This window comes from Stegodyphus dumicola, chromosome 11 (genome assembly GCF_044657685.1).
Source record: "Stegodyphus dumicola isolate Sdum_Otavi_A_Nest chromosome 11, ASM4465768v1".
Lineage (NCBI taxonomy): Eukaryota > Metazoa > Arthropoda > Arachnida > Araneae > Eresidae > Stegodyphus > Stegodyphus dumicola.
In genome coordinates this window covers 158,292,431-158,307,910 of record NC_140778.1, presented here as the reverse complement: position 1 = coordinate 158,307,910, position 15,480 = coordinate 158,292,431, and the positions used below count along the sequence as shown (strand labels likewise).

The following is a 15,480-nucleotide window of genomic DNA, read 5'->3' as shown; positions in this document are numbered from 1 at the left end:
GGAAGGCTACGACGAAAGTGAGAGTTCCCCCCCAGTTGAATTTCACGAAACAAATCACCAGCAGAAAGCGAGGTCATATTTTCCTCTGTTAAAGTAAAACCTTATCTGGCACGACAAAGCACGGTCTGAAAATACTAGGTGGCATATGACGCTCTGTCTGATAGTCTAGGGAGCGGTGAAAAACCGCAAGGTCGGAGGGTAAAATCAAGGCACAAGGATCGTCGGCTGGTAAATCAGAAAGCAGCTTCATCAGGAATTCACATTCACATCAGGAATTTATTGGAATTCACATGACTTTCATCAAAGAATCATATTTTTAGGATGTGAGAGAATGTATTTTTTCTGTACAGATTCGATGATTTTCAAATGTTCCAGAGCAAAATGTCATTTTGGAGTAAGGAATCAGATTTTTTACACTTTTCAGCAGTTTCCTAAAATTTTGTCTAGGAAGACAGCGTACACTTTCATCTTTTAGAACATCAGCAAGGGAAGTGTACTTAGAGTTCATAGCAGAAGGTGCAGCAGCAGTGTCCGGATAACTGGGAATAACCGTTCTGCGGTTTTTGCGAAATGTAACTTTTGAAAATGACTCTATGATTCGAAAGACATCGAACACACTTTAGTTTTTCATTATTTTTTAGTTCAAAAATGTAGGTTAAAAGATCTTCATTGCACTCCAAGCATCGAGGTCGGTTATTTCACCTGGCCTGACTATGTCCAAATCGTTGGTATCCAAAGCAGACCATAGACTTCTTTCCAAATCGTACGACAAGATTTCGTATACTAAACTTCAGTGAATAATACAGGCAGCTTAGAGGTTCCTATTAAATGAGTGACTTTTGTAACTGGAAAGCTCAATTCACAAATGTCTTATCTAATTTCTTGAACGTCAGCATCATTTGGCAGTCATCTAATAATGGTTTTTGATCGGAGCATCCGATTTGTTTCTAAACATGTTAAACTGATTTTTGCAAGCAGGTTAAAGCTTTATCACGCATGTCGCTTGAAAGAATGCTCAGCTTTATCTCATCTGTGTTTAGGATAATCTTCTATTATAGTATTTTCCGAGATCTCTTTTCAAGTGATAACTTGTCTGAAGCAAACACCTTGAGGTAATCTTTCTTTCTTTTCTCAAGCATCGGAGCTAGATGCTCATCTACATCTGTCTGTTCAACATCATCATCATCATTACGAATGATGGTAGCAAAGGAGTTATCATGAGGAAAATTGGGAGGAGAATACTCAGGTGATCTTTATGTCTTTATGATAGTTTCCTATTATATTCAGCAGGAGACAGTTTATTCTCCTTTTACCAGTTTTGTAGACAATACCATAAAGCGACTAACATATATTAATTCCGGAAAGAAATATTTAAGTCGAAACGAATCAAACTGAAATGAATTAGCCTGCGAATATCGCGCGAAACGCAACTTGTCCGTCTCGATAACAAATAAGGCCAATCAGGAACATGACGTAGAATTTCTGACAATGGTACCCAGAGAATGAGGCAACAGCAGGTGGGAAAATGGAGCCTAAACATCACAGGCATGAGAAACAAAATTCAGAGCATACCAAAAGCCATAAACAATGGATCTATCTGTCTCACCCAAACGTAAATATTACAATCAGCATTCAGAGGAAACTTTTAATTTCCTCAAAGCTGCAAATTGCATCAGTTTGCTGAAGAAATTAGTAAATCTTTCCACCACAAATTCAAGTTCCGACGTCATTGGAGGAGCTAACTGAATCTTGCGGAACGTCTTCCATGTCGCGTGATTCTTTCCTACGTTTAGCAGCTTTAAAGCAATGTTGTTATTTATTAGCTTAAATATAAGTGTTTAATATGGTATTTTTTGTAAAGAAAGGTATTACTGCACATTTTGTAAAAAATAAACAAAACAATGATTAATAATTATAACAATTATTAATTGTTTAATAATTCATCATAAGAATACGAATAATAAATAAATATTTTGGGGGGTGTTATTTTTTTTTCTAGGTATCCCAGCATTAATTTTTGGTAGCATTATTAAATTCTAAATAAATGTCTTTTTGAACGCAACATCAGTTATTCACATTAAATTCCTAACGTAAGAAAATGCCTTACAAGGGAGTATTATTAAATAAAAAATTTTTACTAAAGCAGATACTCTTATTATTCTCACAGTAATAATAATATAGATATAATAATTTTAGTTCACTATAGTTGAGTGAATAAGTCGGTTGGATGTTGCCAGTTAGTCTTGGGTTTGTTGCTAGCAACCAAACAGATTAGCTACTTGGTGTCTTTGATTTTCCTTATGTGTAATGGGGATTTAATCCAATTTTATTTAGAAAATTGCCCAGGAAGGTATCTTCTTAAAACAGATAGCCCATGACTATTTTAACAACTTTAAAATATAATATATGGATATTTATCGTTATTCGGCAACCCGAGCGTTTTTTTTTTTTCAAAAATAGTATACTTACCAGCGCTGCTTATTGGCTGGCATTGAATCAAACGTATCTTTCTTATCCTTTTTTTTACTTTTCTTTTTTCAAAGAAAGTTTTGCCACTCAATTATTATATTTATAAGCTGTCGTTTATTTTGTTCTTTCTTTTATGCAAATATCCAACTTAAGGAACATATTTCGTAAGTTCATAAAGCAAACTACTGGCTGAGCGGTAAAATCGCTGAGCACCGGTAAATTCTAGCTGCTGCATGGGTCACAAGTGTATCGTGAATTACCAGCCCGCTTACCCCAAAAAATAATTCACGAGCATTTTCCTTCCCTTAGGCGAACAGCCCCAGTGTGCTTTACCATAATCCAAAATCTTAGGCTTAAAATGAGTGGATTATAATATATTTATTAGTGGATATATCAAGTTAGCATACTCGTATACCTCTTTCTATCGAAAACGTTTTGGCGCATTTTACGATATAATGAAAAAAGTTTCAAACCGGTTTTTAGCTTAAACAGTGTTTTCAATGTTAATCATACCAAAAATTTCATCAACAGTATTTTCAAGATTAAACCGCAGGTATGTGTTCATAATTATACTACACACGAAGGCTGCTGCTAATGATTATAATTAACTTTTATATCAATTTTATATTATAAAAATTTAGATTAGGATCGTTTACAGCAAAATGTTTGAGGACTATATACCTAAAAGGAATAATGGCTCGTAAAGGACATGTAAAAAGAAACAATTCGCATTACATTACACATGAGTAAAAGAACGAAAACTTCCCCGCAATGAACAAATTTGTCGAGTTTTAAACTCGTTACAATTACCAATTACGATACTGTCCACTTTTTTTATTTAGCTTATGACAAAGTGCAGGATGAGTGTCTCTTAGTACACTGGTAGTTTAACCCCGATTTCCAACCTCTGTGAACGGGCTCACAGCATTGGTATTTTCGTGGTTTTAACATGTAACATGGGTACGAGACAGTTTTCTTTGGAAAGTCTTTACCTACCCCTTAGGCAGATCACCTTCTTGTGCTTTGGCATAATCTAACAAAGCAAACCAAACCTAACCCCAAGCGAGGAGTTGTAGTCAAGGCACGACTTCGTGAGGCCTTTTTAAATGAAATTAGCTCATATTCATTTTAATCATGAACAGCAAAATTTCACGAAAACCCTGCATATGCATCTATATAGTAATTTAATTCATAAAATACCAAATATTGAAAATAATAAGAGTAATATCCTAAAATAAACCAAAATAATAAAATTGTGAAAGTAGTAAATTCTTTCACTAATAATACCAACCGAAGAATAGCATTAAAAATGCTAATGTAATCGGATTAGTAAATGAGCGTCGTCGCTCAATGCAAAACACGCAAGACGGACGTACACGATGAACAGGATCTGAGTGGCAGGTTACAATCTCGACCGACGAACCTATTTCCTCGCTGTTTCCGCTCCGAATGATGATATCGAACTTAAAAAATTAGCAGCTATGGCTGACAAAATCTCTGACATCACAAGTCCTGCTCAGCTTCACGCAGTGGACATCAAATCGAAAGTAACTAATTCTACTGATACAAGTGATGCTTTAGATAATTTACAGATACAAATATCTGATTTAAATAGAAAAGTAGATAAACCTTTTACGTTGTATTCTCGTGTTTGATCTCACTCTCGTGGTCGTTTGTGTTTCGTTTCTTACTCTGAAAACTACGTAATAATTAAGAGAAAAAGAAATTATTTAAAATAATTATCATTTGCATGCAGTTGAAGAATATATGAAAATGGTTAAAATTTTAAAGATTTTTAATTAATGACAAAAATACAGAAAATCGGAAATAATACGAAATATTTCAGCAAAATCGCAGAAGGAATTAAAGTTGCACCAGATATTTGTCAGAATATGTTTTAGTGATAGCAGTTTAATCAGTCTGCATTGAAATTTTAGTGATAATCAGTGACCTTACAAATGTAGGTTACTTAGGTTAAAAATGCGTAATAATTAAAAATTTAAAGGGGAAAAATTCATCGCTGAGATTTATGTTATCCTAACGCTACGTATATATTTTTATTTATTAAAAGAGTTTATTTTTTTAAATGGGTGTCTAGCAGTTAATAAGACCCTAAACTGGTACCGTAACCTTCTAGTTAAATTTATCTTGTCTATGTGGTCAAAATCTGGCTCACCAACTTCTGGAATTTCTTGCAGGAACATTGCAAGAGTAATGGTTGTATGAGCTTTACTATAAATTTTTCTGCTTGTACATGAATTTTAAGCTCTCCATTCTCTCTTTTCTTTCGTAATTTTCTGCAAACCTATACATGCATTCTTAAAATTTTCGTTTGCTTCGAAAAGTAGCTAATAACTCTTTAAGAGAAGATGCTAATTCTAGTGACAAGACAGTGAATCTGCATCTCGTAGTTGAGATCCATTGTCCTTGTGATGCATGAGCAGCAGCTGTTGGACATTCATTTGAATAATAAATATAGGACATTATTTCTTGCAAATATATGTGTTTAAAATTATGTAAACACATACGTTCAGGTATGTATGTGTACGTAAATTTAATTTTATGTTTGTCATACTACGCTTTTCCTTTGTGTTTTGAACTTTTGGCACTTGTACTTTTGGTGTTTTGAGTGTTCCATTTGATAACCTTTAACCTCCACGATCTTGGTACATCGCAATTTTTCCAACAGAATAATTTTTTTTAATAGAAGAAGAGTTATTTTATCCCATTCCTATTGAACATTATTCTAGATTGTATTTCTTCACTTCATTAGGACTGTTGTTTCTTCTTATCTGTTTAGCAAACATGTAGGTGTCCTGAGTAGAACAGTGAGTTTACTTAAGACTATGTCCTTTTAAATTGTAGAAGAAACGACAAAGAAAGGAAGGGTTTAATTACCCTTTACTCTTCACAATTCAGCCGCTCCAGCACTTCAAGATGCAGAGACCAGTACTTGTGGTCTAAGCATAAAAATAAGAACTATAAAACTAACTAAATTTAAATAAGAGCTAAACTCAAATACTTTACAAAGGCTAGTAGCACTAAGATTGGCCTTTTAGATCTTTACGTATGTAGTACGCAGAATGCAGGGAAAACTACAATACATTTTGAATATCAGGACAAAATCTCTGGCCTTAAAGTCAGGTAACAACTGACTGAAAGCTCGTGTGACTTAAGATGACGAAAAGTCTCACTTTCTCTCCAACTCTTCTTGGCTAAAAGTCACAACTTAAATACTTAAGAGTTTGCAAGCACAATTTGCATAATAAAACTAACGCGTTTATTCTGGCCGAAAGTGAAAAATAAAAGAGGACAGTAAAGTTTTAAAATGAAATAAACGTTAGTAAAACTTAAGATCCTTATAACTTCAGTAAGAAAGTTGAATTTTTAAATTGAAATCAATACTTCAGAAACTTTAAAAATAGTTTTAAAATATTTCTTGCGAAATTATTATTTACCAAATTTTCAAAACTGCATTGCAGAAATTTATAAAATATCCAAGTAATACTAATCTCGTTATGTTTTATTATGTTTATCTGTCTCTGATAAAATAGTTGCAGCTAAATTTTCACTAAAATACATAAGGTGTCCACCAAGTTTCTGAACAAGTGTACACTATTTTTGTGGGCACTCTAAAGGAAGGTTGGAAATTTTTGTGGTGTTATTACACTTTCATCATTCTATAGCAACTTGTTTTGAATTAGTTTACAAATCATGTCAGGATATGGGGATCCGGAAGATCACAATAGAGCTGAAGCAGGACATCTCTAAAGTGAATGTTTTGTGAGGGATCTTGTAGGAGAACATTTTAGGACCATTTTCCTTCCATGAATAAACAATAACAACCGGAGTTTAACTCGATATTTTGAGTAATACATTTGTCCAGAATTGGAGGCTTGATAACCAGATTTCATTTTTCACTGGATTGCGCTCCACCACACTGTACATGACGTATTCGCAGTTTCATAAAACTTTCCCCAGCAAATGAATCGGTGAAGATGGACTTATTCCATGGCCACCACGTTCGCCTGACATAACTGTTTTGGACTTCTTGTAGGGCTATGTTAAAGACAATTTTTACCGTTCAAAAGTATCAAATATTGCAGAACTGGAGACCAGAATCAGCAATCCCAATGCAAATTGTTGTTCACACCGTGTTATACCGTACATGGGGAGATCTGGAAAATCACTTTGCGCAAATATGCCAAGGTTGCGCAATTTGATAAACTTACATAAATAAACTTTGAATCTTGTTTGTCAAACTGTGACCTTAAAAATAGGGAGATTTTTTTGTTAAAGACGAATGATAACCCTAACAGACTAGTATATTATTTGACAGCAATAATTCCTGCAGTACTAAGCTGTACATTCGAAGTTTGGCCAAGTTAGATGCAGACTGAAGTACATTTAGAAAGCATATAAATCAAAATCTCCTTCCAAAATAGGTATTACAAAAGATACACACACATACATATATTACACATACACATACATATATATATTACACATCATACCATGTTGCATCGTACATGGACAGAGCTGAAAAATCTGTATATATGTGTGTGTATGCATAAGAAAAAAAAGGATACTTTTCTATCATCGGGACCGGATTTAAAATTGTAGGTATGTATGGCTGTATGTGTTCATGTATGTATGTGTACGTACACATGCATATATGAACATACATACATACATATCTTAATCCGGTCTTGATGACGGAAGAGTACAAGGAAAAATATGAAAGAAAACTTGTAATTTTAATTGACAATCTTTATTTTAATTTGGATACTTTCCTTTTCCATCTTTTACATAGCTATGGCACCTTTTGACACTCTCCCAAGTTTCTTCTGAATGTGTCAACAGTTTTCCAAAGGGAGCTTCGGATTAAAACTTCGCGACTCACTTCTCTGAATCATCCACAGTCTTAAAATGTAAACTTGGAAGTCTGCGGGGTGAAAATTGTGCCCATAATGATGTGAATCAGAGTATACGTCTCAGGAAAATTGCTATATCCAATAATGAAATTTTTCTGTACCCTACGGTTACATTTGTCTGCAAGTTCCATCCTTCTACTTACGCAGTTAATATTCTGCATGCAAACACCATCTACAACCAAGGGACATGATTAAAAAATATTTGCGTCTTCTCTCTCTTCATCCTAGGTTATTAGACTGCTGGCCACACAAATTGCAACACCAAGAAAGACAAGAGATATCACAACAAAATTTATTTAGTAGATAACATGCTGACCAAGTATCAGACTTTTGTGAAGTGTGGTTCCTTTCAGAATCAGTAGCCAGAGTAGCCGCCATTGTTGGAGGTCACCGCTGCCACAGGCCTCCGCATTGATTCAAAAACACTTTGGATGTGTTCTTGGGGTACAGCAGACCCAGCAGCTTCTCCACGTCGCCAAAGTTGATCTGGTGTGGCAGCTTGGGATGTAATCTGGGTCAATCGTTCAGCAACCTCTCGGTGACTAATCGTTTTCTATCGACGAAAGATCCAAAGAGCGAGCCGGTCAGGGAAGCAATTCAATCTGGCGATTGACGAAGAACCCTTGGAAAATGCGTGCCACGTGTGCTCGCGCATTATCCTGTTGAAATATGGCTGTGGGCAAGCCCTGAAGGTAAGGAAGGGCAACTGGCTCCAACAACTCGGAGATGTAGCGCAGGCTGTTTAAAGTACCGGCAATGCGTATTAGAGGAGTGCGAGAGTGATATCAATACCGCCCCATAATATAATACCCTGCGCAGGACCAGTGCGGCGGTGTATAACGCGGCTGTTCAGCATCCTCTCCAGACTCGAATCAGACCATCGTGGTGTTGCAGACAGAAGCGTGACTCGTCAACAAAGACAATTTCATTTTATTCTGCCGTCCACACCCTTCTTTCATCGCACCATTGGCGACGGAGACGTCTGTGGTTCTGCGTCAAGGGTAGACGAAGCAATGGACGTCTTGAGGACAGGCCACTCTGCTGTAAACGGCGTCGAATAGTACGCGCAGACACTGGATGATGCGTTACAGAGTGAATATGCTGTGGTAAGGTTCGTGATGTGACTGAGCGATCCGTCACTGCCATGCGCACAATGTTCCTGTCATCACGTGAAGTGGTGCACTGAGGTGAATGCGATCGAACACGTTGGTCCGTCGTACCCTCATGCATCCAACCGTTACATTTACGTTGTTCGGTTTCGTCCAACACGACTGCCGATTTCCCTGAAAGATAATCCACACTCTCGGTAGGCCACTATCCTTCCTCTCTCGAACTCGGATACTTGATCAAACGATGATGGCTGTTTACTACAAGGCATAATTGATCGTTTTTTTGAAGAAAACACAATTGCCGAACTTGAAATCGTCGAAAACTCCAAGCCCCATAATATAATACCCGGTGCTTTGAATAGCGCTTTGAAGTGGCGCGTGATGTGCGTCTGCGCTGAAATTCTAATCATTTGCATATCTCACCTCCGCTAATGCATGTTGTAAATTTCATGTTATCTGCATGCTTCCTTCAGGGTGTTGCATTTACGGTGGCCAGCAGTGTACATGCCAGTTATCTGAATTTATCTGCTTTAATCCTTCACTTATGACCTGATGTATTTTACGTAATCTAAAATCGGGACTTATCTTCTGTAGCAGACTTGGCGAGAGAAAACGGCATTGGCGAAATCTGGGCGTAAGATAGTGCAATTTGTTTCCAAATATTCAAAACGAACTTCGGGGAATGGTAATTCATGCAGTATCTACAGAATATTAAGGTATTTGATACGTGCATATAGAGGAAGTTTAATATAAATTTTTATTTATTATCATATTTTACATAATTTTCCCAAGAATTATTTAAAACAGTAACATAATTCAACACATTATATACATTAATTATCATATGTAATACAATTATATAAACAATTTATTTAAAGTAACAACGAGGCCCACCAGCGGCCGAGCGGTAACGTCGCTGAACACTGGTAGTTCGAATCCCGCGAACGGACTGGGTGTTTTCGTGGTTTTCCCCATGTGTAACGTGTATACGAGCCCGTTTCCCTTAAAAAGTCCTCCACGAAGGCATCCCTCCCTTAAGGCAGATAGCCCTCGAAGGCTTTGCTGTAATCTAATAAACCAAACCAAACGAAAGTAACAATGTATACAAACATGCAGCTAAATTCTGTTTATTATTAAATATATTGAAAATTTTTATTTATTTTTTTATTAGCAATTTATTAAAAAAACATTTTAACCATCCTGGCAATGCAATTACGGAAAATCTGTTAGATGGCTTGCCGCTTGTTGCTCACACTTGCAGAAATCAGTAACAGTTGGGTTCTCGCCAATGTAAAAACGGATCACATCAACGTTCTCAAATTGCCTTAAATCTTCTCTTCTGCAGTTATTCACAAAGTTTTCTGTACGTCTTCCGTTTTTAATTTTGGAATTGCCATAATAACTATAATAATTGGGATGCTTCTATGTAAAACAATTTTATGTGTATTATTTAAGTAGAAAACTATTGGTCGTAAAGAAGTTAACTTTATTTTGAGAAAATTAAATGTAAGCTTATAAGTTATGGCAAATTATGCAAACTGATCAGAGAATAATTGTACTAGATTCACTAAGTTCGATATCAGGATTTCTAAAAGCTATATAATTAAAATTTATGCTGAATTCTTAGCCAGGTTCCAAGCAAAATTCAGCAACGAACAAAAAACTAAGCAGATCTTGGAAAGAGATTCCTAAAGATCAGCCTAACTAATCTACTTACCTAACTTAAAAAAATCAAAAAGACATTTATTATATATATCATTTTCATAATTCTAGACTTTATGCTCTATGCCCAGGTCAAAAACCTATCTGTGATTTTAAAATTATCATGCAGTTTTACGATGGTTTATGCTTTAGACAATTTTAAAACTCAGGAAAGCAGGAAAAATTTGATTGATTGGTTCCGTTCTTAGCATCTCCTACGCACTACTGAAGGAAATATTTGTTCTGTGGTACTATTATTACGAAGGAAGTTATGTTGCTTTCCACCTATAATTCCTTACCCGACTTACAGACTCGAAACGGAATAAGAAATTTTTCCAATAAAACTTTCTTCCACACGGAAGGTATTCCAATCTTGAACTCTCAAGGTATGAGCATAATGGGACTTCAATTCATCTTACCCGTGCCGTACAGGATTATATGAGCAACACATTCGCATAACAGTAGATTGGGAGTGCAAGACCCGTCCCATGGCCAACCACGATCACCCGATTTACCTAGCGTGGGTTTCTTCTCTTGGCGCACCTTGAAAGCTATGGTCTAAGAGATGACCGTTGATTGCAACACCGATATATAAGAGTCTCTATGGCAGCTACAGACTTCTGAAACATGTTCCGCAATTTTTGAAAGGGCTCGATATCCCATGCGTAACCCTTGTGAAGCCTGCATAATGGTCAATGGTTGGCATTTTGAACATTAGTATAAAAGGTGAAGATGAAGGTTTAGATATGAAGGTGTAGATGTATTGCAAATTCTCGCTAAATAAAGAGTTTTTCCACCTATTATTGGCTTGTCATTTCTGCTTCTTTGTTTATTCTCTTGCTGATCAGAGGTAGTACGAACAAAATTACTAGAATTCATAGTGATCGCAAACTGACATTTAAAGAAGTCATGACTTCCCTCATGAAGAATGTCCCCAAAATTTTATAACTTGCCGTAAGGCATGGAATTTCGGATGTTTTGAAATGGCACGTCTTCGTGACTACCACGAGATTCCATGCAGTACGAAACTTTGTCAACTTCTTTATCAATAAAGTTATGACTTATGGATTGTAAATGTCAATTTGCGATCACGTTGTATTCATATTTTCCACTGTAATACCTTTCCGGGTAGCTGTCCAGGTTTTCATACCACAGTCCCTCATCTCTTTAGGATTGCATTTCCGACCCTGAACTGCTATGGGATGCCGAGTTGTCTAGGTGTACCATAGGCTTTCTAGAAATTTTTTCCTCTAGTTTTGAATCACCCTGAATATATTATCTTTTTCAGCTTCCATATTTCAGTAACTAACTTAAACTGCAGAACTTTGAACGTTGTCATTAGAATTTAAATCAATAAAAGTATTTATAAAATTTTTAATGCATACTTGTATAATTATTTTGTTACAACATAATTTGTTTGATGAAGTGAAAAAAAAAGGTAGGTGATAAGTAGTCATTATTACGATATTTAAGGTTATTAAATGTTGATATCTATTTATTAAAGTATCTAATTTTTTTGTAAGCAAGTTACAGTTGTATAGCGCATGTACATTATAACACTTTCTTTTTACAAAAAATAATGTATTTTACAATTGTAAGACAGAAATGTTAATTATAGAATACAAGTACGTGCATAATGTAAATTTCAGTTTTGTAATAATTGAAACATATGGTGCAGCAAGATATCTGCTCAATACAGAAAAACAATGCTGTAAAACAGTAGAATACCAATATGGTACACTCTATGCAATAATAATGCATGCAGGTGTTCTTACTTTATGAGCATTTGCTATAACATACTTTCATGAAAATTCATATTTGTATTTATTTGAATTAAAAAAATATTCAAAGGTATTTTGTTGTTGTAAATGACGGTGAAAAATTATGTATGTAAATAAGTATGGTTTACCTTTCGTTTTATATACAATGAGTAATTATCATCCTATAATAAACTAGAAATCTAGGAAAGGTTACTATATGATGAGTTGAAGCACAATTTTTCTATTATTTATCTAGAACTATACCACTGCTTATGAATAGATGAAAGAAGTGTTTATAAATTGCTGAAAAGCTGCTGATGGATGGCTACTCAAATGGCACTTTTAAAAATTGGAACTGACCAGTATTGATTACAAATGATTGGTATTATCTACTGTATTGATTTACATCAATGTGAAAGAAACTGTTTCTAAGAGCATTGGTACTAAATACTTTTGATTCACAGTAACTTTACTGAACTTCTGTATAAACTCCATATGTACCACATTTTTTCTTTACGGCAACAACAGGGCTGGAAAATTCTGATGAACATGGTTCAACTATATCTTGTTTATTCCGTTCTCCTACCTGTTTAACTATATCTCTTTCTGCATTGATCTGCATCCACTAAAAATTATGCCAATGGACAGCCAAAGGTTTGTATATAACAGGCAAGTGTCAGTTTTTAAGAAAATATTTTATTTGTGAGCATTAAAAATACATTATAATACAAATGTTGGAACATTTCCATTCCCCTTGTGTCTTCACAGTAAAAAGGAAAAGAAGTGGCTGTATTTATTCTCTAGTAGAAGACAGATGGATATACTTGTAGTTGCAGTTTTCTCCACAGTGGTGTGGTGGTGTATGGCACGGAATGCTGACGCACTTGTAGAGGTCGATGATACGAACGGCAGTAGAAACAAATTGCAGCAGTGACGGGCAAACATTTTTGAGAGCAGACAAAAAAAAATTATTCTAATAATAATATTCTATTCTAATTAAAGTTTAAAAATATTGCAATATAAATATGAATGTGATAAATGAAGTTTAAATCGCATTTTTAAAAGTTTCTTAAATTCAGTTTCAAACTGCAATGTACTAATTCTGAGACGTGATGCTAAATGCTCATCTGCCAGTTTATTCTAATAAAATTCTTTTTAAGGTTCATGGTAAAAGCATAAACATAATATTAATTTTCTGGGTGTGAGATATAAAATTTGAGTATTAAACTTGGGAATTCAATAACGATTTACAGAACTCTAATTTTGGAACATGAATAATAAATAGATTGTAACTTAATTTATTCAAGCTGCAAATCCAGTCTCATTGCTTCACAATTTATACTGAAAGACATGGTGAAAATATCTATATCTGTTGGAATGGCAGTGAAATCTTGAGATCTGTGTTCAAATCTAAAATGCAATATTTTCAGGCCATCTTCGTAATTCTTATGCTTGTGTTCATTTACTAGGGGTATTGAATTTAAACTTTTGAAATTATTAGGTTGTCCAGAAAATAATGCAGGATTTTCACTTATATCTTTAAAGTATCATAACTCAACTCAAAAACAATTTTATTAGTCAAAATAAGCACCAGCCGAATCAATGCATTTTGCCAACGAGATATAAATATATTTATGCGGTGGAATAAAATTCTGGAGTTCTGGATGCGATAAAGTTGTCAAAGGCGTTTTTGACCTCATCTTGGTTTCTGAAACATTTCTTCTGCAGAATGTTATCCAGATGTTTGAAAAAGTGGTAATCGATCCGCGAGAGGTCAGGCGAATGTGGGGGAGGAAGGAAAGTCTCGTATCCCAATTCGTTCAATTTCTGTAAGGTCAGTTGCACGACGTGCGCCCGAGCATCGTCACAAAGAAGAACTGGCCGCTTTTTGTTGACAAATACCGAGCACATGTATTGCGATTTTTGGTGCATTTCGTTCATTTGCTGACAGTACTTATCTGCCGTAATCATTTCGCCCAGATTTAGGAAGCTGTGATGGATGACACCGGCCGCAACCCTACTTTGGAACAATTTGGAACAGACTACCTTTGGAACAATTTGGTTTCAGAAAAAGCTGATCCACAACCAAACAGTTAGACTCACCGAGTTTATTGGCAGCACCTTACATAACAAGCAAAGTGTCGCCTTACTCATGCTGGACGTGGCGAAAGCCTTCGACCGCGTCTGGCATGAGGGGTTCATTTATAAGTCGATCCAGCTAAATTTTGACAGGGAACTAATTCTGCTAATCATTGCTAACAGAAGATTTTATGTCTCAATGGGTCAGGAAACCTCTAGCGTCCGAAGAATGTGCGCCGGAGTAGCCCAGGGGTCCATTTTAGGACCTATTTTGTATCTTTACTACGTGATGGACCCTAAATTACAGAATGACTACAACAGCTTTCTTGGATGCTACGCAGATGACACTGCGTTAGCGATTAAATCTATCCGTCCGACGCACGGTATTCGAAAACTGCAGAACTTCATACCTAACATTAAAGACTGGTGCATCAAATGGAGCGTTGCAATAAATGCTCAAAAGTCACAATTAATGATTATCAGGAGAAGGTAAAGAAAGACTATTAATGCTAATCTCAGTCTTTTTAATAAGACGATTCCACTTGTAAAGAGGGCAACTTATTTAGGGGTTGTCATCAATCATAAATTCACCTGGTCGGACCATATTGACAAGGTCAGACAAAAGGCTTCGTATACTATTCACCAATTAAATCCACTGCTAAGTTCAAGCTCAAAACTCAATCTGGTCAAAACGAGGCACATCTACACTGCTGTTATCAGACCGGTGCTCTGTTACGCCTCACCGGCATGGGCCACGGCCTCCAAATCAGACATTGCAAAATTACAAATCACCCAAAATATGTACCTACGCCGGATTACGAACGCCCACTGCTTTGTTAGAAACGATACCTTGCATAAAGATTTAAAAATTGAGTATATGGATGACTACCTTCAGCTTACAAACGAAACATTCTTTGCTAAAGCACGTGAATGCATACATATAAGCTCTTTAAATGTTTTTAATAATGAAATTCTGCAAGAAGACTACAATATTCGCCCCCTCGCGGCTCACCTCACTCGAGATTCTAATTTTCCCACCTAAATAATGCACTGTATATATAACATAGATGGTGTATATAACTTCATTACCAGCATTTTATTTTATTTTGTTTCATTTACTTGTTTTGTATCATTTACTCGGCATTATATTTTGTGTGTTCTCTCTACTTTCACATGTTATTCTTCATGCAGTATTAGGTTCACACCTCGCACTATTTTGCTTCTCCATTTTAAGACTCCATTTGCTTCACTGGCCTTGTTACTATCGGCCACACACCTTTCCAACCCCTTAGTCCTCCCTTGGGATACCACGGTCATGTAGCATTCACATTATGTACCATATAGGCAAAATTCCTGTTATTGAGCCAGACATGTTGCGCTGCCGCGCAATATCTCGGCATAAAATGCTCGGATTGGATTGAGACCGGC

General features: G+C 35.8%; 1 protein-coding gene across 1 annotated transcript in view; it reads right to left on the bottom strand.

Annotated features, from left to right (window-relative positions):
* Positions 1-12,649: 12,649 nt before the first annotated feature.
* The window catches only part of LOC118205482 (cation-independent mannose-6-phosphate receptor-like), a 67,984-nt gene continuing 65,153 nt past the window's right edge, over positions 12,650-15,480 (bottom strand). Inside the window, exon 11 of the mRNA XM_085826156.1 lies at positions 12,650-12,856. The gene's annotated coding sequence lies outside the window, so the exon portion shown is untranslated. The remainder of the gene's footprint in view (positions 12,857-15,480) is intronic.